Source organism: Tursiops truncatus, chromosome 16, assembly GCF_011762595.2.
Source record: "Tursiops truncatus isolate mTurTru1 chromosome 16, mTurTru1.mat.Y, whole genome shotgun sequence".
NCBI classification, from domain to species: domain Eukaryota; kingdom Metazoa; phylum Chordata; class Mammalia; order Artiodactyla; family Delphinidae; genus Tursiops; species Tursiops truncatus.
In genome coordinates this window covers 80,373,269-80,395,575 of record NC_047049.1, presented here as the reverse complement: position 1 = coordinate 80,395,575, position 22,307 = coordinate 80,373,269, and the positions used below count along the sequence as shown (strand labels likewise).

Sequence of the window (22,307 nt, the reverse complement as noted above, 5' to 3'; positions counted from 1 at the left end):
TGGTTGGCTTGGGAAGGATCTTAAGGACGCAGGTGCCGACTGCAATATCTCACACCCATGTCTGCTGGGTCAGGGGAAAAGAGAGGGCCTAAAAGGACTCCCAGCTTCCGCCAGCCACTCATGAACTTGAGGTAGACTGCCGGTGATAACCAAGCTTAGCACACCGACGTTTGGTCTGGAAACGATGTAGATCTAAGGGTCCCCAGGAAGCTGGGTAGCCGTGAGGCTTGGTCTTCAACCTCATGGGCCCATATTCTGGTTTCCCAGGGGATTTGCCACAGACCATTAGGAAATGGGACGCTACAGGAATGGGGTGAGCGACTTCCACAAGGAGGGTGCAAATGCTATTCTAGGAGACATCCGGAGCTCTTGCTGTCTGGAGTCCTCATACACCATTGGGGTGGGGCGTAGAGAGTGATGGGGGGTGGGAGGAAGGAGAGGAATTTGGGGATGGAGGCGGAACTCTGTAAACTCTGCCACTTCTCTTTGACAGGCCGTTTCGATTTCAGAATGAGGCCAGATGGAGGGTGAGGGGTGCGGGAGAGGAAGCAGGTCCGAGGCTTGGGGAAGTAGCCCGTTCCCCCCGCCCAGCTGTAGACCAAGAGCAGATGAGCTGTTCCTGGACCAGGGTGCCCCTGGGGGCTTCTGTCTCCGGAAGACAATTACACCTAGGTTTTGAGGCTCCCAGCTGTGGCGCACGTTTATTTTCTCTTCCACGGGCTGAGTCTTGGTTCCTTTAACAACACGGCTCTCTCTGCAACACACAAAGCTTCTGACACAGGTGGAAAACCACGCCCTCTTTTTCTGATCAAGGAAAACTTGGACATTCTGGACGTGGTTCTCTCGACGGGCTTCATGAAATGAAGGCCTCACTTCTTTAGTCTTTTCTCCAAATGTCTCTGAAACCCCTCAGGGGGCGAGGTTGAACGGGACACACCTCACAGGGAAGCTAAAAGAATAAAGGCACCTTTATCCAGTGTTTCTGCCTATCGTTTTTCCTTGTTTGTATGTCACTGTGTACCGAAGGAAAAGTTTTGGGGTAGGCCCAGCATTCTGTACTTTCCCAAGCCTTCCAGGTGATTGGGGTGCATGTTGACATTTGGGCAAACGCTGGTGTAGGACTTTCCTCCATGGAGAATCAGGCCTGTGGTACAGTGGCCAGCTGAGTCCGGCAGGTGGGGTTCAGTCCATGGGCCTTGTCCCTCCTGGTGGAGGTGGCAGTGTATCTAGGCCCTAAGGGGTGAGTAGGATATGCTGGAAGGGCATTTTACAGAAGGGCCAGGAGCTGGAAGAGCCACCACTGCTCTAAGCCCCCATCCCAAAGTCTGCTTGCCTTGAAAGGAGATTTGAAACGGGCTGTTGTCTGAAATGGATCGCTGCAGGGCCCAGTGCATGGACATGGGCTGGCACATAGTAGGTGATCAATAAATTCTCGTAAACTGATCGCTATGGCATTAGGGAAGCTTGGACAGCGTTGAGGTGGAGAGCTTGTTGTCATGAGATTTGTTGAGATAGGATTTGAATACAATTTCCTTTCTCCTCTAGTTTATGCAGGGTTACTAATAAACATTTGCAGAGTTGCTGAGAATTTCTTGCCACTCAGCATTTAGTCTTCGTGTGGGCTCCCTTCTTTTTCTGTTAGCAGCAGCTGTGCAGCTGTGCTCTGTCTCTGGGGACGGCGTCTGCCGGTGTCCATGAGGTTAGCCAGTAGCATCTAGAGGGTGACCTTATCCCCTTGGCTTTTTTTTGCTTTTCTCTCTTTCTTTCTAGATTCACTCATAAAAATGGCTTTGTGTTCCAGAGCAAGGAGCCATAAGCCCAGAATAGGAAGTTCCGTGTTTTATCTCATTAAAGGGCTGGCAGAGTTACCCGCTGATGCCTTGTGGGGAAACCCTCTCAGGCCTCTAATACATCTCTCCCTCACTAGGGAAGGAAGATTAATATTTCCTTATATTCTTGCATAAAGCTGGGAGGGCTTGTGAGAGAAAGAATGTTGCTATTTGGTATGTGCTTAGCGTCTTTCTCCTAGAGGCTCAAAATGCTTCAGCGCATTACTGCTTATCCCATGTCCACTGGGGGGCAAGGATGAGACCTCAGAGTCCCACAGTGGGAGACACTGCTGTCCAGAGATGGGGAAGGAGCGACCAGGGTCTGTGATGTGCTGGGAGGGAGAAAAGCAGAGCGTGGACCATGATTTTCTTTCTTTCTTTCCCTCCCTCCCTCCCTTCCTTTCTTTCACCTTAAAACAATTTTTTTTAATCTTTTTTTTTTAAACTTTTAATTTTATGTTGGAGTAGAGCCGATTAACTACGTTTTGATAGTCTCAGGTGCACAGCAAAGTGACTTAGCCATACACAAACGTGTATCTAGTCTCCTCCAAACTGCCCTCCCATCCAGGCTGCCACATAACATTGAGCAGAGTTCCCTCTGCTATACGGTAGGTCCTTGTTGGTTATCCATTTTATTGAATAAATATAGCAGTATGTGCATGTCAATCCCAAACTCCCTAACCATCCCTTCCCTCCACCCTTCCCTGCTGGTTGCCGTAAATTCATTCTCTAAGTCTGTGATGGACCACGGATTTCAATATGGTTACTGTCCTAGCTGTTCCTGCGTGGATCTGTGGCCTCTCACACGCCCTGGCCTCCCGTGTCCCCCAGTGACCATGTCTGCTACCCGCGTCGCAGAGCTGGCCTTCCTGCTTGTCTGGACTTTCCTTCTTGGAGTGAAGAATGGCCAGCACTGCCTTCCTTTCTCTCTCCTTGTCTCCACCAACAGTCATTGTGACAGAATTCTAGCACAATAAAAATGTGAGGCATCGAGAGAAAAATGATCACAGCAGAGGCCAAGCATGAAACTGCTAGAAAGCGGCCGGTTCTTGTCTAAGTTGCCATCATTTTCTTTTTTTTTCTGAATCTTTCTTTAGCAAGATTTCTCTATCCACAGTGGCTCTTCGGTGAGTGTGCAGATTATCGAAGCCAACACCCCTTTCTTTCACGGGGACCCCACAATGAATGTCCTCCCGGGGCTTCCTGAAGTTTAATGCCTTCTCGTCTCAGAACTCAGACGTGACTGAGACAGCGAAAACCCCCGGATTCCTTTTCACTGCATTTCATCCGAGCCTAGGAAGCAGAAGACAAGCTTGAGTAGAATCTGGTCCTTTTTATACCCGCAGGACAGCAGAGTCTGTGGGAGGCGGGTACCATGCTGGGGTCCCCAGAGCAGAAATGTGACTCTCGGCAGCCCGTACTGTTTTTTGTGTTCTGACTTGAAAAGAGCTGCCCTGAACTCTGATGTGAATGTGGGTGCAGCGTCTGTCCGCAGCCTCCTGCCCACACCGTTCCCTCCTCTCCCCAGCTCCCAGGGTCTGGAAACATCATCCTTCTGGCACGTTATCCACAGGGCTTACCCTCCGTTGCTCTGAGGGGTGCTTGTAATGTCTCCCCTTGTCCTGGGATGACAGGGCTTCATTAAACACACAAACAGACACTCAAATCTCAAGTAGGTGTTACTCAACTGATTGCACCCTTATCACTTGTGAAAAATGCCACAAGAAACATGCAAGTCACCATCAACTGAGACCTTGGCCAGTTCCCGGGAGGAGGTGTCACCACCCTCGTTGTCAGGCGAGGCCATGGGAGCTGCTCAGAGAGGACCAGCGTGTGCTCCGGCCGTCCTTCTGCTTGGCCTCCGGCCTCGCTGGGTCTAAAGCCTCTTGCATCCCAACGTGGAAAACAGCTCTGTAGGAGCTGTGGGGATAAAACCTAGCTAGGAAGGTTTTGGATTCTGGAAACTCTTATTTATGTGACCACCAGGGAAGGGACGGATGAGGGCTCCACGCTGGGGATGCATCAGGAAAACGGTCCGTGATTTTCTCTAAAACCATTAGGTTATTAGGAGCTGAGCACTCGCGTTAACTCAGTGCTGGTCTCTAGCATCATTCTCACAAGAAGGAAAGCTTGTGTGTCTGCCTCCTATTTTAGGTAAAAATTGAAAAGTTGGGAGACAGGCGACACGTAAAAACAAACGCCGCAGAACGAGCATATGTACAGTATGCCATTTACGTCCCTTGGTTGCATTGTCTTTGGGTCTTTTCCTCTTTACAGGAGAATCTCTGATTCTGTGAGCTAAGGGCGGAGATCTCAGCCAGTGGTGGCTTTTAGCATCACCGTGTGTGCAGGTTTGTGTGCTGGCATTTTTCACGCGTGCTAAGGGTGCGCAGTCATGTAACACCTACTTGGGATTGGAGCTGGATAAACCCAGAGGGCTTCTCTACATATGATATCTATCCCTTTCATTTGTAGCAGATTAAAGCATGATTTCAGCGTGATGCCGTTTCTTCCCCGTGTTCCAGCTGGGCTCTTTCTGCGTTGGTGTTAAGTGTGGGATGTTAGACCCCCTGGTGCTCTGGGGGTAGAAGCACAGGGGAGCGGATGTCCCTCTTCGTGACCGCATCACAGGTCTCTGGTTGGCCTCTGCTTTGCTTCCCCAGTCGTGAGGAAATTGGTCTGCCCTGCGAGGGTCACGTGGGGTGTGGTCACGGTCATCATTCGTGATGAAACCTGACAGCTCCAAGGTTAGACGTGCTGCTGAATGCCAGACACCAAGACAAAAAAAATCTCTTTTTCCACCTCCTCTGTCTAATTAGTTGGAACTTGGACACACTTTCTTGCGGGCTGAACTGCAGCACTTTTTAAACTGGTGTTAGTAGGTGGTTGTGTTGATAGTGGACACGTCTTCCTCTCTCTCTGTGTACCTGCCTGAGGCTCTGCAGGTGACACCAGTCTCTCAAGCTGGAGAGTCTGTGATGCAGCAGGACGGCAGGCAGGAAGTTCCTCCTGTGCTGAAGCTGCTCCCACAGGTTTTCTGTGTTCCTGCCTCTCTCCCAGAGTGGCTGACAGGCTGGCTGGGATCCCAGGACAACAGGCTCACCTGCGGGAATACTCCATCTGGGTCCAAGGAGCTCAGCTGCTCTACAGGTGGCCATACAGGACAAGGCAGTGACTTAGATGATCTGGGGCCAGCTCACTGGGGTACAGTGATCACCACTCCTGTAAGGGCGTTCAGGACTGTAGAAATGTCAACAATTGCACTTTTTCAAGTGAAATTGAAACTTCAGCTGTTTTCAAGGAGCATTTCCCTTCTGTCTGCCAACTGTGAAGTAGCCAACACACCTGGAAGGGATGTGTCTGTGACTGGGGCCAAAGCCTAAACAGGACTGAATCTTCCCCCTACAATGATTTCAGGTCCAAACTCTGTTTTCAGTACAGATGGTTGACTTTCCTTTAGCAGGAGGAATGTGCTAGTTGCTTGGGCTGCCATAACAAAGCACCACAAGACTGGGCGGCTTAAACAACAGACATTTACTTCTCACAGTTCTAGAGGCCGGAAGTCCAAGATCAAGGTGTGGGCAGGGTTGGTTCCTTCTGAGGCCTCTCTCCTTGGTGTGTAGATGGCCGTCTTCTGCCTGTGTCCTCACATGGTCTTCCCTTTGTATGTGTCTCTGTCCTAATCTCTTCCTCTTATAAGGACACCAGTCATATTAGAGTAAGGCCCACCCAAATGACTTCATTTTATGTAAGACCCTGTCTCTAAATACAGCCACATTCTGAGGTCTTGGAGGTTAGGATTTCAAAATATAAATTTTGGGAGCATACAATTAAGCCCATAATGAGAGGCCTAATGGACTTAGGGCAGAGTTAAATACTAAACACATACAGGTATTTCTACAAACGTTTGAATACTTTGGTTTGACCACTCTGTGGTCACATGTAGACATTTGATAGAAAAGTTTAAAAAAAGGGGAAATTCTGTGACTTGAGTAAGTGGGTTGACTATTCCTTTCCCTGCGCACAAAGGAGCCTGGCTGTTACTGGCATCTTGTTTTGTCCAAAACTCCACAGCAAGTTAAGAGCAGAGCCTGGTTCTTAAGCCAGTACATCACTCTTTCATATGAACAACTATTTACTGAATATTTGCCAGGTTTTCCAGGCTGTGGTGAACCAACAGGTGTGTAAGAGAAGACCTCCCTTCAAGGAATGTTAGCTTAGTTGGGATAAACAGTATGTATATAAATATGTGAAAGTTCAGTTAACATTAGAATTGGTTTTTTTTTTTTTGTTTTGTTTTTGCATGAGGACCTCTGCTTTCAAGAGGAAGAGACCCAATTTAAACTAGTGCCAGAAGAAAAGAGGATGGGATGACTGGGGTCAGGGGATCAAGGGTGTTAGGACCCTCACTTTTCTCTCTGTTGTTTGACTTATTCTCTCAAAACACTTGTTTCACTTATCTGTTGCTTCATGTGGTAGGCTGAAACATGGACCCCTCTAAAAGACAGCCACATCTTAGTCCCTGGAATTTGTAGGTATTACCTTATTTGGAAAAGGGTTTTTGCAGATATGATTAAGTTAAAGATCTTGAGATGAGGAGATTATCCTGGATTATTTGGGTGGGCCTTAAATGCCATAACATGTGTCCTAATGAGAGTGAGGCAGAGGGAGATTAGACAAACAGAAGATGAGGAGGTGATGTGACCACAAGCCAAGGAATGCTGGCTGTTGCTGGAAGTTGGAAGAGGCAAAAATAATTTGAAAAAGTACCTAAACAGATGGACCACTACAGCTTTCAACCATAAAAAAGCCCCGCAAACCCAGAAAACCATGGGGAAGGAGAAGAAGCTAATTTCTAGAGTTACCACATTATTTAATATGTTACCAAATATTTAAATGTCTAATTTTCAACAAAATATCAAAAGGCATACAAAGAAATAGGAATACATGGCCCATTGAAAGAGATAAAATAAATGGACAGAAACCATTCCTGAGGAAGCCCAGGGATTGGATTTGTTAGCTAAAAATTTAAAGCAGTTATCGTAATGATGTCTAAAGAGCTAAAGGAAACATGGACATAGAACTAAAGGAAATCAGAAAAATGATGTACAAACAAAATGAGGATATCAGTAAAGAGATAGGTATTACGACAAGGAATGAAATAAATTCTGGAGCGGAAGAGTATAATAAAATGGATATTCACTCGATAGGTTCGACAGAAGAGTTGACCAGGCAGAAGAATGAATCAGCAAACTTGAAGATACAGCAATTGAAATTTTTAAGTCTGAGGAGTGGAAAGAATAAAGAATGGAAAAAATTGAAGGTAGCCCAAGAGACTTCTGTGACATCATCAAGCAGAGCAACATATACCTATGGGAGTCCCAGAAGAAGAGAGAAAAGAGCAGAAGAATATTTGAAAAGATAATGGCTGCACACTACCTAAATTAGATGAAAGACATTAATCTAAAAATTCAAGAACTAAATGAATAACAAGTAAGATAAACTCAAAGAGACCCACATGGGGACACATTATAATCAAATTGTCAAAAGCCAAAAACAGAATCTTGAAAGCAGCAAGAGAGAAGCAACTCATCACATACAAGTGATCCTCCATAAAACTGACAGCAATTTTCTCATCAGAAACCATGGAAACCAGAAGGCAGTGGGAAGATACATTTAACATGTGGAAAGAAAAGAATTCGTCAATCAGGAATTCTATATCCAGCAAAACTGTTCTTTAAAAAAATGAGGGAGATATTAAGACATTCCCAGATATTAAAAGCTAAAGGGGTTCTTTACCACTAGACCTGCCCTGCAAGAAATGCTAATGTGAATCCTTCAGGTTGCAGTAAAAGGACACTAGACAGTAACTTAAAGCCATATGAAGAAATAAAGAATACAATCACGGCAAATACATGGGCAAATATAAAAACTAGTATTATTGTATTTTTGGTTTATAACTCCACTTTTTATTTTCTACATGATTTAAAAGACAATGCATAACATCTATAATTTATAAAATTCTAAATTATGTTATTATAAAATTATAAATCTATTTAAAAGGATGTAATTTGTGACAATAATAATGCAGAGGGGGAGCATGGAACCGTATAGGAGCAAAGTTTTTCTAAGCTATTGAAGTTAAGTTGGTATCAATTTGAATCAGATTGTTGTAACTTTAGGATAGTAAATGCAATCCACATGGCAACCACAAAGGACTATCAACAAAATATACACAAAAGAAAATGATAAAGAAATCAAAACAGTTCAGTACTAAAAAATCACCTAAACGTAAAAGAATACAGTAATGGAGGCAATGAGGAACAAAAAGAAGATATACAAAAAATAAACAACAATGGCAGAAGTAAGTTCTTCTTTATCAATAATTACATTAAATGTAAATGGAATAAACTTTCTAATAAGAAGGCAGAGATTGGCAGAATGGATACTAAAAAAATGATCCACCTACATGCTGTCTAAAAGAGACTCACTTTAGACCCAAATGACCCAAAGACACAAATAGATTGAAGTGAAAAAATGGAAAAGAATATTCCATGCAAATAGTAGCCAAAAGAGAGCTGGAATGTCTATACTATCACACAAAATAGCCTTTAAGTAAAATACTGTTACAAGCGATAAATGAAGCATCATATATTGATAAACGTATTAATTTCTCAAGAAGCTCTAACAAATTTCAACATATATACCCCAAACAAAAGAGCCCCAAAACATATGAAGCAAATATTGACAGAATTGAAGGGAGAAATGGTTCTCCAACCGTTGGAGACTTCAGTATGCCACTGGTGGTTGATGCTGACTGTCTACTGGTACCTGGCTGGGACCATGGCTGGATCATTTACCTGTAGCGTTTCCATGTAGCTGCTTGGCTTCCTTATAGCATAGTGATGGCATCCTGAGAGAGAGAGAGATCTAGGCAAAAACTATCACTTATTGTGGACAACCTTGGAAGTCGGGTAGTGTTACTACTGTTGCATTCTATTCTTTAGAAGTGAGTCACTAAGGGTGACCCATACTCAAGCACAGGGTCATTAGACTCCATCTGTTGATGGGAGGAGGGTCTAAAGAATTTGTGGGCATCCTTAATTAGTTAATATTTTATTTTAAAATTTTTATTGGAGTAGAGTTGCTTTACAATATTGTGTTAGTTTATACTGTACAGCAAAGTGAATCAGCTATACATATACATATATCTACTCTTTTTTTGATTTCCTTCTCATTTAGGTCACCACAGGGCATTGGGTAGAGTTGCCTGTGCTATACAGTAGGTTCTCACTAGTTATCTATTTTATACATAGTATCAATAGTGTATATATGTCAATCCCAATGTCCCAATTCATCCCACTCCTTGCTTCCCCCATGGGGTCCATACGTTTGTTCTCTACGTCTGTGTCTCTGTTTCTGCTGTGTAAATAAGATCGTCTCTACCAATTTTTTTCAGATTCCACATATATGCGTTAATGTACAATATTTGTTTTTCTCTTTCTGACTTACTTCACTTAGTATGGTAAACTCTAGGTCCATCCGTGTTGCTGCAAATGGCATTATTTCATTCTTTTATATGACTGAGTAGCATTCCATTGTATATATGTACCACATCTTCTTTATCCATTCCTCTGTTGATGGACATTTAGGTTGCTTCCACATCCTGGCTCTTGTAAATTTGTGGGCATCTTTTTAAACCACCACAGACTGCCCTCTATTCTCAGATGCTTTGACATTCTTTCCATGTGCAAAATATACTCATTCCCTCTCAAGACCCCTCAGAGTTCTCATGTATGAAGGCATCAGGCTCAGGCTTGATGAGTACAGGTCTAACTCAGGTACAGGTGCAGGTGAGGCTCCTTAGGTGTGATTCCTTGAGCATGGCTTCTTGAGTTCAGTTTCTCTGGATGATCTGAACACCTGTGCACTAACAAGGTAGGCTGTCAGCCCCCATGATCCCAACCTACGATGGTGGGACCGGCATAGGATAACTGCTAAAGATACTTGTTCACAACGGGGCAAGTGGGGGCACCCAGCACCCACTGGTGCATAGCAATTCTGAAATCTACCCGTGGTCAGTTCCTTGATTAGGGTTTAGGCCTCCTGCCTGGAAATGATTTTCTAGGCTCTGACCTCCGGGCTCTTGGTTCTATACTCTGAGTCATGCTTCCTTTTCCATAAAAGTAGCCTGCTTGCCACTCATACAGGTTTGGGGATCCAAATGCCTTTTTTGTTTTTCATTTTGTACTTTCTCTGTTCTTTTCCAACTTGGCATAATTCTTTAAAAATTTTCTTTTAAAAATTTATTTATTTTTGGGTGCTTTTGGGTCTTTGTTGCTGCGTGTGGGCTTTTCCTAGTTGCGGTGAGCCGGGGCTACACTTTTTTGTGGTGCGCAGCCTTCTCATCGATGTGGGTTCTCTTGTTGCGGAGCCTGGGGCTCTAGGCACGCGGGCTTCAGTAGTTGTGGCACGTGGGCTCAGTAGTTGTGGCTCGCAGGCTCTAGAGTGCAGGCTCAGTAGTTGTGGTGCATGGGCTTAGTTGCTCTACGGCATGTGGGATCTTCCTGGACCAGGGCTCGAACTCGTGTCCCCTGCACTGGCAGGTGGATTCTTGACCACTGGGCCACCAGGGAAGTCCCCGTTTTGGGTTTTATATGAATCTATTTATAATCTCCATCAGACAAAAGCTATAACTACAAATATCTTCAAGATAAGTCTCTTTTTTCAGGCTTCCTTTAAGGCTTGGAGGGGGAGAGGGTAATGCTCCTCAGAAGTCTTAATTGGCTGTTCGACTATTTGAAAGGGTCTGTGATGCGCTACCTTAAATCTTTCTGTGGTCTTAAAAAGGGTTTTACAGTTTATGTCCTTGGCCTCATCTTTTGACCATATTTTCCTGACAGCAGTCTGGATTTGATCTTTGCCTGGAAGCTGTTTCTTCATCTTAGCGTCATTTGTCATCCAGAAAGGCTGGGAATCAGAAATAATTTGAATTTCAAGCCCTGTGAGTTCTGGCTCCTTTATGGTAACAGTTATTTCTTTGGCTTATTTCTCTCTTCTTACGTTATACCATGGGGAGTGAGAAGCAGCCAGGTGGTCCCTTGGAAGTTGGTTACAGAATAAATCTAGAACTTAAAAGTTTTCAAATAAAAAAGCCGCTAAACAAGGCACGTTCCGGTTTGCAATAACATTTTCCTTCCTTTCCTTTCCTTCCTCATCAGTAGCCTCCTCGAGATCCTTCATGCTTCTCCTAACCGTCTCTTCAAGGCCCTTCCAACTTCCACGCAGCTCCCCAGCCCCATACCTATTGCCACGTGTTTGGTTCTTTGTTACAGCAGCACCGATGTGGGACCAAAATCCTTTTCCCGTTATCTGTTGCTGTGTAACGGACTGCCCCCAAGCTTAGGGGCTTATCAGAACGACCACATATATTGTGCTCAAAAAATCTATAATCTGGGGACCTCTGTCGAGATAGCCCTTCTTTGCTCCATTTGGCGTGAAGTGGGGCCTGTGATCACGTGAAGGCTCGATTTCAAGTCTGGCCGTTGGTGCTGGCTCTGAACTGGGGCTCAGCAGGGGCTGCGGCTCATGGGGGCTGCTTGGCTTTCTCACAACGTGATGGTGAATGTAGGGAGAGACAGAGAGAAAGAAAGAGAGGCAGCTGAAGGAAGCTCTGTCATCTTAAGTTTTTTTTTTTAATTGAAGTATCAATATAGTTGATTTATAATGCTGTGTTACTTTCAGGTGTACAGCAAAGTGATTCAGTTATACGTATATATGTACATATATATGTGTGTGTGTATATACGTATTCTTTTTTAGATTTTTTCCTTTATGGGTTACTACAAGATATTGGATACAGTTCCCTGTGCTATACAGTAGGTTCTTGTCGTTTATCTATTTTATATATAACAGTGAGTATCTGTTAATCCCAAACTCCTAATTTATCCCTCCCCCGTCCTTTCCTCTTTGGTAACCATAGGATTGTTTTCTATGTCTGTGAGTCTGTTTCTGAATCAGATCATTTACAATGAGGTATCACCTCACACTGGTTAAAAAGTCTACAAATAATAAATGCTGGAGAGCGTGTGGAGAAAAGGGAACCCCCTACACTGTTGGTGGGAATGTAAATTGGTGTAGCCACTATGGAAAACAGTATCGAGTTTCCTTAAAAAACTAAAAATAGAGTTAACATATGATCCAGCAATCTCCCTCCTGGGAATATACCCAGAAATTCAAAAAGATACATGCACCCCAATGTTCATAGCAGCACTAGTTACAATAGCCAACATATAGAGGCAACCTAAGTGTCCATCAACAGAGGAATGGATAAAGAAGATGTAGTGTGTGTGTACACACACACACACACACACATATACAGACAATGGAATATTACTCAGCCATGAAAAGGGATGAAATAATGCCATTTGCAGCAACAGGGATGGACCTAGAGATTCTATCATCGTTTATGACCTCATCTAAAAAATTATGTGGTGTCAATTCTGCTACATCCTATTCATTTGAAGCAAGTGACTAAAGTTAGCTCACCTTCAAGGGGAGAGGAAGTAGACCACTTTTCGTTGGAGGTATGTTTTAAAATGATCACACCACTTCATTCCATGTGGCAGTTCAAAGCTTTTGTGCTAACAGGACCATGACTAGAGGAGGATGGGAACCTCCCTCCTTGGATCCAGTACAAAAGCTTTCAGGGAGAGCTTGGGTTAGGTGCCAACTTCTTTTGGACCACTTACTGCAGCTAAAGTGGCGAGGTACCACTGTTAGCCAAGCATGTTTACCTGTCTGTGTCTGTGACGAGGTGGGGCTCATCTGTTACAAGAAGATGAGGTTGCCGAGCAGATAAAAATAGTATCCAGGACACTTAATGCTGAGTGAAACGCACACACACGAAGGTAACTAAGAATGGTTGCGGGGCTTCCCTGGTGGCGCAGCGGATAAGAATCCACCTGCCAATGCAGGGGAAATGGGTTCAAGCCCTGATCCCGGAAGATCCCACATGCCACAGAGCCGCTAAGCCGTGTGCCACAACTACAGAGCCTGTGCTCTACAGCACGCGAGCCACAGCTACTGAGCCCATGCACCGCAGCTACTGAAGCCCGCATGCCTAGAACCTGGTATCTGCGACAAGAGGAACCACCAGAATGAGAAGCCTGTGCACCACAGTGAAGAGTAGCCCCCACTTGCCGCAACTAGAGAAAGCCCGCGTGCAGCAATGAAGACCCAGTGCAGCCTAAAATAAATAAATAAATAAATAGAATGATTGAGAGCAACGTGAATTTCAAAATGAGGGATGTTAACAACATGCAAGGCGATTACGATGAAAACACTCACCAGAGTTCATTCATTTCGTCAGGAAGCATCGATTGGATGCCCACCTTTTCCCAGCACTGCTGGATGGTGGGGAGTGGGTTGGATTACACACAGTCCTTCCGCAAAACCTGCTCTCACAGATTGCCTCTTATTAAAGATTTCCCGGAGACTTTTGTCCTAATCCTCCCAGGGAAGCAAGGTAACCTTTGATTTGTCTCTGACTGTGGCAGCATCTAGGGGGGCTTTGTGTGTTTGACTCGGGGCCAGTTCAATCCATCAGCAGGTTACTTTATATATATATGTATAATGTGGGACTGATTGGCTCACATCCTGTCACTGAATTGATAGATGGGTGAATTCAATTGGCAGGATCAACTCTTCTATTTCTACATGAAGTGACAATTAGAAATAATTTACTCTTTTTTTTAACATCTTTATTGGAGTATAATTGCTTTACGATGTTGTGTTAGTTTCTGCTGTATAGAAATAATTTACTCTTATGCAACCTGGGAGAGTCAGTAGTTAAAAACACCTTCGGGAGCTGTGAAAAATTTATCGAGTGTTTATTTACATATTTAGTTTCAATTCTGTCTATTTTTAGTTGAGGTGTAATTTACTTACAGTGAGCTGTGAAGTGTTTACTCACCAGCTCAGCAGGCAGAATGGAGAGTCCTGGAAGCGGGCGAGGAGACCCAGGGTCAGTGTGGTGGTGCCCTTTCGTCCTGTCATCTGTCCTTGGGCACCAGCTTGCTCCTGGATAAACTAGGAATAGCACAGGGATTACCCTGTGCTGCTGTGTGGGTGGAAGGTTAACCACGATCATGGTTAATGTGGGTATGTGGGGTGCCTGGTACACAGGTATTGATGGATTGCTCGTTCCCTTTTCTTTCTTTGCCCACCCTTCACCCTCATCCCGCGTACCTGGGTACCACGTGTTGGAAACTGCGGTGTAGAGTGTGGCTGCTTCTGAATAACCTCTCTGCCAGCAGTTAGCATCAGTAGCACGCAGAAAATAAGATAGAATGATGTGGCTTATTTTCTGTTTGGCAATTAGCAGCTTATTTGCATAGAGCCTGATTTCTTTCAAGCTGCCCAAAAAAATTCGGAAATGAGGTAAAGCAATATATAATAAAAGTTGCAAATTCTAATGAGGGATTAGAGCCTGACTACTCTTCACGTCTTCCTGTGGCAAACTGCTTTTCTTCCCTGCAGTCTGAATTTCGTGATCTCGAGTCTCTCGTTCTCTGCCTCATTCTCTGTTGCATGACACTGGATGACACTGAGAAAACGAAATTGAATGTCTGCTTGGGCTTTGAAAGAATCGCTTTTCCTGGTTTTGAGTGTGGATGGAAAAAAATGGAAAAGGAAGAAAATGAGACATACATGGAGGGCTAAAAACAAGGGTGAAGACGAAGAGATTGACGAAAGGTTGGTTCTCTGTTCCGGTCCTTTTTCTGCTGTTTTGTGACCTGTACCCTCATGGGCAGAGAGGGTGAAGGTGCAGGTCCCAGACAATGATTTAGTCCATTTAACACGGTCATTTGTAAACACGGTGTCCATTTCCTCTGCATAACGGCAATGATATGGTGCCCCTGCTTCTTCATGGCTTCTTGCATGGGGTGATGCATCATTGGACAGATACTTTTTTTTTTTTTTTAATAAACTGCCCAGGCACTTAATTAAATCTTGCATTCCCTCTAATAAAAAATTGACAGCAAATATACTATGAACGCATGGTGGGTGACAGAGACACACCAGAAGAAAACAAGTGGGTATTCCCTCCGGATTTCACAAGAGCTGCAGCCCACCTTCTGCTGCTCTCTTTGCTACGGCTCCCACATCCATGAGGACTGAAAGCACGGTGTGAAGGCATCAGCGGCTCTGGAGGCCTGTCTTTGGGAGATTAATTGTGACCCACTTAAAAAAAAAGTTATCTAGGGAAATTTGAATACGTTTTCTATAAGACATGGAAACAAAAACCTTTATGGTATATAAATAGTGGAAGGTTTACCAAGGTCTTCAGTTGGAAGGAGTCGGACACTCTGCAGAAGGAAAGGACGTCTCTTGGCTTGTGGGTGGAAAGGTGTGGGAGGAGTTATTCATCTCTGCTCAGGTGCTGGCTGCTGGGCGCCACAACCCAGAGTCTTGACACCGTTTGGAACCAGTTCGCCCGCTGCCTCTGCCTCACTGAGCCTCACATTAGTGTGTGTCCAGTGGCCAAAGGGTCATTGGCCATTGGGTCATCGGTCACTGGGTTATTGCCCTTTTGGTCTTGTTTGTCAAGGAGGAAAGGAAGACCAAGTGGGTCAAGGTGGCAAGGCATGTATTCGGAGCAGGGACTGAGTGGGGTCATAAAATAAAGCAGCGAAGAGAGAGACGACCTCGGCCATCAGTCTCCAAACCCACGAACTGAACACCTTTCCGTTGCGTGTTCTATCAGCACGTTCATCAGACCGTTCTGTCGCCTCCTAACGTCAGTTGCCTCCTGAGAATGGTTTTCATTGTGCGTCTGTTTTCTGACGGTCAAACGTCTCTAAATAGAGAAACTGGACCCGAATTTGTGGCATCACTTCCCCCTCCAATACGATTGTATAAATGTCCAACCTGAGATCCAAAGACTACATTTTCCCTGCCACCCCTCCCCGATAAAGTCCTGAACTCCGTTAGGTCTCAGCCCAGCTCTTCTTGCTGCATTTCCTCCCGCAGCGAATGGCAGCTCAAGCAAGAAAAACTGGGAGCCGTGCCGGATTCTCACGTTTCCTTGGACGTTGAGCCACTCCATCTCTTGGGTTTCATCTCCTGAAGGTCTCTTCCTTCTGTCCTTAGATCCATCCGTTTTTGCCCGGACTCACACACTAGTCTCTCCAGGGTCCCTGCTTCCCTCCCCACCCTTTTCCAATTTGGCTTTCACTGCAGCCAGCCGTCCTTCTCCAGTGCCTAGAGGACCACTTTCCCTTTCACCTCTGTCCGTGACTGACGTTCTCAAGATGAATGTTAAACTCGGCCTCGGGTAACACCTTCTCGCTCTGGCCACTGCCTGGCCTACTGATTTCATTTCTCACCACTCCTTTTCCACCCAGCCTAACTCCCGTACGGGAGGTGGGTGCCTTTTCCTGTATGGTTTTTCACCTCTGCCTGCACCTGCTACTCCCTTCTCCATCTTAGATCCTACCAGGCCATCGGGACTTGGTTTCGGGGTCCCTTCTTCTGGGTGCTCTGCCCTTGCCTAGCCTCGTATACATTAAATTTATTTATTTTAATTTATTTGGCTGCCGGGGCTTAGTTGCGGTGTTTGGGATCTTTGCTGCGGCAGGCAGGATCTGTAGCTGCGCCATGTGGGATCTAGTTCCCTGACCAGGGATCGAACCCGGGCCCCCTGCATTGGGAGCACGGAGTCTTACCCACTGGACCACAACGGAAGTCCCATATTATGTGTTAATGTAGCCGTTGGCTGTGCCCTTGCCTGAACTGTAGGCTGCCTGCGGGGAGAGACAGAGACCCTCTCTCATTTTAGCCTTTATCCCCAGCACCTAGGATCGTGCCTGGTCAAAGTAGACTCTCAAGAAATGGTTGTTGGATGAACAAATGAACGTTTAAGATACATCTTATCTATGAACGATGATGAGCAGTGTTAGTTACCGTGTTATTAATAGTTGACAATTCTAACAATTGAATCATAAAGTATTGGTGCCTTTCAGGTCAGCCTCGTTAAAAACCTGACAATTTGTAGCTGTATGAGCTTGGACAAATTACCTAATCCTTCCAAGCTGCAGTTTTCCCGTCTGTAAAATGGGATAATAGAGTTGTTCTGAGAACTAAATGAGATGGTGTATGCTAAATATTTGGGTTATATATAATGCTGAATGAACGTCAGTTACTACAATTATAATCAGCATTAAAATGTTTACATAGTATGAGTCTATACAGTGTTTTAAACTTGCTGTCTTTGTGTTTTTCTGTTCAAATTTGTTTGCAAACAAGTTGTTGTCATAGTAGCAGCTGGAATACCTTGGAGTGCCCAGTTCAATGCCTTCCGAGAGCAGAGAGAGACCAGAAGGCCCATAGCAGCGGGACTCTTGAATATTTTACAGTAGACAAGCTATGTTATTTTCCGTCACGGCAGTGTATTGGGTGGGATGACCTTTATCAGCTGATGACAGTGATGTAGCAGAAGGGACAGTTTTCCACTTGACCTTTATACAATGTGCCAGCCTGTCTCCTAACACAAACTGGGTTACAATTGACAGGCTTGAGAGAACGCTAACCTGACAGAAGCTTATTGTTTGCAAGGAGATAGTCGCTGAGGCAGCCCGTTAGCTGTGAGATGCGGTGACTCGCCTGTCCCTGGGGGTGGCTTAGGATGCCTGCTGCCTGAGTCACTGCCAGAGCATCTTGTGTAATTAGCTCCTCTGGGAGTTTGTTTTTCACTGAGGTTTGTTCATAATGAATCTTTATTGCCGTGGACTTGATCCCTCTGTATTCTTGTGACTTTCTGTCTTTGTTAGCTCTCTTCCTCTCTTTGCCAAAACGTCACAGGATGTTGTCTCCCCACTGTTTCTGTAGCTTCATTTTTGCTTTTCTCTATACTTTATACTTCCCTTTAGTTTTCTACCATGGAGTGATTTCCCCAGGAGGGCTGGCCGGTGACCTTCGCACGTTTGCTCCGTCCCCAGACAGCGGTGGGGCAGGAGTGGCTCTGGGAAGCGGGAAGCCGTATGCTGAGGTTCAGCCTGGTGGGTTTGGTGGAGGGACATGCTGCTGAGCACCAGTCCACTTAGGTTGTCACCCTAGTTCTGGTACCAACTGCATGGATGACTGCAGGTGATCAACTTCATCGCTTTAGGAAACCCCTGGAAGGATGACATTTTTGTTTGGAGTGGAGGGCAACGGGTGGTCCCAATCATGAAAATTAAAAATGGAAAATGAGTGTGTCATTCTGGAACTTTTTCCAAAGCCAGAGCTGCTTGATGTGAGAAATCACGTCGTCATCTGCTAAATGGGGACAGTTGCATCTGCCCTGTCCCCCTCTCTGAACCCGTGTGGGAGACAAAGGCAATAATGGATACAGAAAGTGGGTTGATTGAAAGAACTTTGCCAAAATGTTGGCTGGACCTGTCTCTGGGGAGCCGTGGATAGTGGTCTCTAGAAATTAAAAAAAAAAAAAAAAAAAAAAAGAAAACAGAAAGAGAAAAAAGTTTTTAAGAGGGAAAAGAAAATATTAAAAACATGCTTTGGAAAGTTAGAAATCTGATAAAGCCCTCAGTACCACAGCTGGGGACTTAACCTCATGTTTCAAGTAAGTGAATCTTGCTGAGATTAATATTTTATGCATATCTGTGGAATCAGAAATTCACCCACATCTTTGAAATAAGAGTCTCTATCAAAACAGTGGATGAAGATGTAAACCTTTTGTTGTTCTTAAAGACCTCGTACAGTGAAATGCTCACTTACATCGTATGAAGTTGGGGCAGCAACAAACGCTTGGCAACTCGGGACTGGTACCTCCTTAACACTTCTGAATCTATATAGTTTCTTCAGAACGCAGAAAGGCTGTGATTTTCAAGCTGTGTTCTGAGGGGTCCCAGCGTTGCCTTGGGGGACCGTCCGGAGCACCAGAGTGCCTTGGCTTTCTCTGTTCTTAGGACTCCTCTGAGATTTCATCGCAAAAAGTGTTCCGCTGCTAAAAAAGCAAAGCAAAACAAAACAAAATGAGAGACCAAGAAGTAAACAAAAATAGTTGAAAAGCACCATGATAAGGACTTAAAGATGATGCCTCAGAAACTCTGAAACTTGGATGAGAGGAAGGAAGAGAGCCCTTCAACATCCAGGCTTCTTTCTCATATGTAACGGAAGCTTGACCTGTGAGTGTCCAAAGACACATAGGATGCTGGAAGGGCTCAGCCTGGAAGGACAATGGAACTTGAGTCTAGCCTGGTCCTGACCAGTGAGGACAGGATTGGCGAGCGTGGTTTGCTATGAAACAAATCCTTCTAGCTACCCACATAGCGCGGGTGCGTCCGATGAGCTCATACAAGTGCGGCTTTCCAGCATAAACAGCAGGCGCTTCCAGCGCTGTTCGTCTCGGTCAGTGATGTTATTCTGTGTCCGTACCACTTAGAGGGATGTATTTTCTTTTTGGCAGTGGAACCAATTGCTTTGGATCCACCAGGGAGACCTCGACATCCTAAACCAAACTCCTATTAATGAAACTTCCAAAATTTAAATGAGACAAAACAAACAGATATACACAGAGCCAACCATTACTTCTGTAGACAAAAGGAAAAGAGGAGTTCGATGGAAGGATATACTCATTCCAGATCAGGGAGGCATCCTGCCCCTCTTCTCTCTCTCTCTCTCTCTCTCTCTCTCTCTCTCTCTCTCTCTCTCTCTCTGTGTCTCTCTTTCTTTCAGGATAGCAGTTGTTTGGATACTGGCCATGGGCCTGAGAAAAGTCAACTGGGCCTTTCTTCCCACCCTAAGACTTTCCCCACTAATGTCCCAGTCCCCTATTATGGTGTGAAAAACCACTATTGTTCAACATCTGTTTGGATAATTGGATTTTTGTTTTGAATATTTTTCATCTTTATTGGAGTATAATTGCTTTACAATGTTGTGTTAGTTTCTGCTGTACAACAAAGTGAATCAGCTATACGTATACATATAGCCCCATGTCCCTTCCCTCTTTAGCCTCCCTCCCACCCTCCCTATCCCACCCCTCTAGGTCGTCACAAAGCACCGAGCTGATCTCCCTGTGCTATGCGGCTGCTTCCCACTAGCTATCTACCTTACGTTTGGTAGTGTATATATGTCAATGCTACTCTCTCACTTCGTCCCAGCTTCCCCTTCCCGCCGTGTCCTCAAGTCCGTTCTCTACGTCTGTGTCTTTATTCCTGCCCTGCCACTAGGCTCATCAGTACCACTTTTTTAGATTCCATATATATGCGTTAGCATACGGTATTTGTTTTTCTCTTTCTGACTTACTTCATTCTGTATGACAGACTCTAGGTCCATCCACCTCATTACAAATAACTCAGTTTTGTTCCTTTTTATGGCTAATATTCCATTGTATATATGTGCCAATCTTCTTTTTCCATTCATCTGTCGATGGACATTTAGGTTGCTTCCATGTCCTAGCTATTGTACACAGTGCTGCAATGAGCAGGACAATTAGATTTTTATAGGGAAAAAGTCCCATCCAAAAGTGAAAAGAAAAATATGCAGCGATTAATGTGAATTATGGGAACTTAGCTTTTGGGGCCTTCAGGACCATAACTGAGCACTCCTTCTCCCCCTGGTGGCAACATGTACTAATTGCAGGCAGAGCGCCTGGGCAGGAAGTCGCTTGCCTGCAGACTCAGGTCTGTAAGGTGATGACGGTCACCCCTCTCCTCCAGAAATGTTGCCATGAGGTCAGGTGCACTGGCTATGGACTTACTCTTTTCATGGAACTTATTTCTGGTCCAGATGAAGTGGGAGTCCTTCCTTCTCACACTTCCATCAACGGTTAGATTTCTTATAACACAATGACCACATCAGACTTCTCTGACAGTCAGCCCATAGCAGACATTTTAAAATATGGGTCCTTTTCTGGTTTATAACTTATATAGTCTGCTCTGGAGACTTCTGTCTCATCGATCGGCTTATTACTCAGTGTTATCCTCAAACTCAGCCTTCCAGCCTCTGCCCCCTTCTCCCCTGCACATCAGCCTCTGCAGCCTCCAGGACCCACTGGGATGAGGAGGGCCCGGAACAGAGGTTCATCCTCTCCCACCCTTCCTCTTCACTCTTGGGGGTTGTGGAAGGGCTTCATACACTCACCTGAGGAACCTCACGTGTTTGGTGGCAAGCGTGCTGCTGTCTGGACAATTCATTGCCCAGGTCAGTGAACTTCATGGTTTTTGACCTACAGGAAAAAATCCACCCTGACCGTATACACGCACAGACGAAAACACAGCCCACTCGACACGGCATTTGTTCTATTCTAGTTCAGGAGAAGTGAATGTCGGTTTCCATCCTTTAATCGATATGACCACCCACTAACGGGCTGGGCCAGCATTTCGTAAAGTACAGTTCTGTTCCTCAGATGACTGAATACTCAGCTGCCACATGCCCTGCATGGGGCTGGGGCAGTGATGCTCCTCTGGGCTGTCTCTGGGGACACCAGGGGCCCCGGCTTGCTTGCCTGGGTCTTCGGGAAGCCTGGAAATCCCTGGCTCTTCAGGAAACAGCAGGGCTCCAGGAGAGACTTTTGCCATTTCCCCCACTCTGCTTTCTCCCCGAGGACTTCTTACCATGTTTGAAGGTAGCACCAGAGTGGCCTGTGGGTTCTGAACTTGGCAAACATTTAGCCCCAAGTGAGATGCAGCTACCCTTCTTTCAGACACCCCCCAGCTTCAAGGTGGCTTTTCTGAGGTCCTTGACCTCGGGGAGAGAAACAGTGTGCAGTAACCCCTGCCCTGCAGGACTGTGCAGTGCTGTGGGCTCTGTTTCTACCCCATCCTCCCAAACAGCCTCTTCTCCTTGCTTCTCCTCTTTGGCTCCTGTGTGTAGACACAGGGCAGACGTGTCCTGGAACTCCTTCTCCGCGGTCTGTGGGCGGAGAGCTGGCTCCAGAGTCTGGCCTTATGGATGGGCCGCCTCGTTACCTTCTGTTCTGAACTGTGGCCCGTGTCCACTGTAATCCCGACATTCCTCTGAACAATTCCACCTCTCCCTAGGAGGGAAAGGTTCGCGATGGTTATTTTGCCGTCTTGAGTCTCACTCTGTCCGGTGAGGCTAGTCATCCAGGTGACCCTGAGGACCAAGTGCCCAGCACCGCTTTGTTCTTACAAACAGCATGCCACTGCCGTTTGACCAGGTACGTGCTTTTCTCTACAGGCTTGGGTTCCTGTCCACTCCTGTTCTTTATTGTCCCCTTCACCATGGACGGGCTCTCCATTGCCTGTGGGGTCCCTGTCTGTTTCTAGAAGCAGTGAGCTGGGTCCCTAATGGCCTGTTTTCGCTCCAGGCCCTCTACCCAAGTTGTTGCCAGTCTTTTTTTTTTTTTTTTTTTTTTTTTTTTTTTTGCGGTTCGTGGGCCTCTCACTGCTGTGGCCTCTCCCGTTGTGGAGCACAGGCTCCGGACGCTCAGGCTCAGCGGACATGGATCACG

The 22,307-nt window shown here is 45.5% G+C and overlaps 1 protein-coding gene across 6 annotated transcripts in view; it reads left to right on the top strand.

Moving 5' to 3' along the window:
- Positions 1-22,307, top strand: part of DISC1 (DISC1 scaffold protein) — a 342,719-nt gene that overhangs the window by 63,517 nt on the left and 256,895 nt on the right. The gene's annotated exons all lie outside the window — the stretch shown is intronic.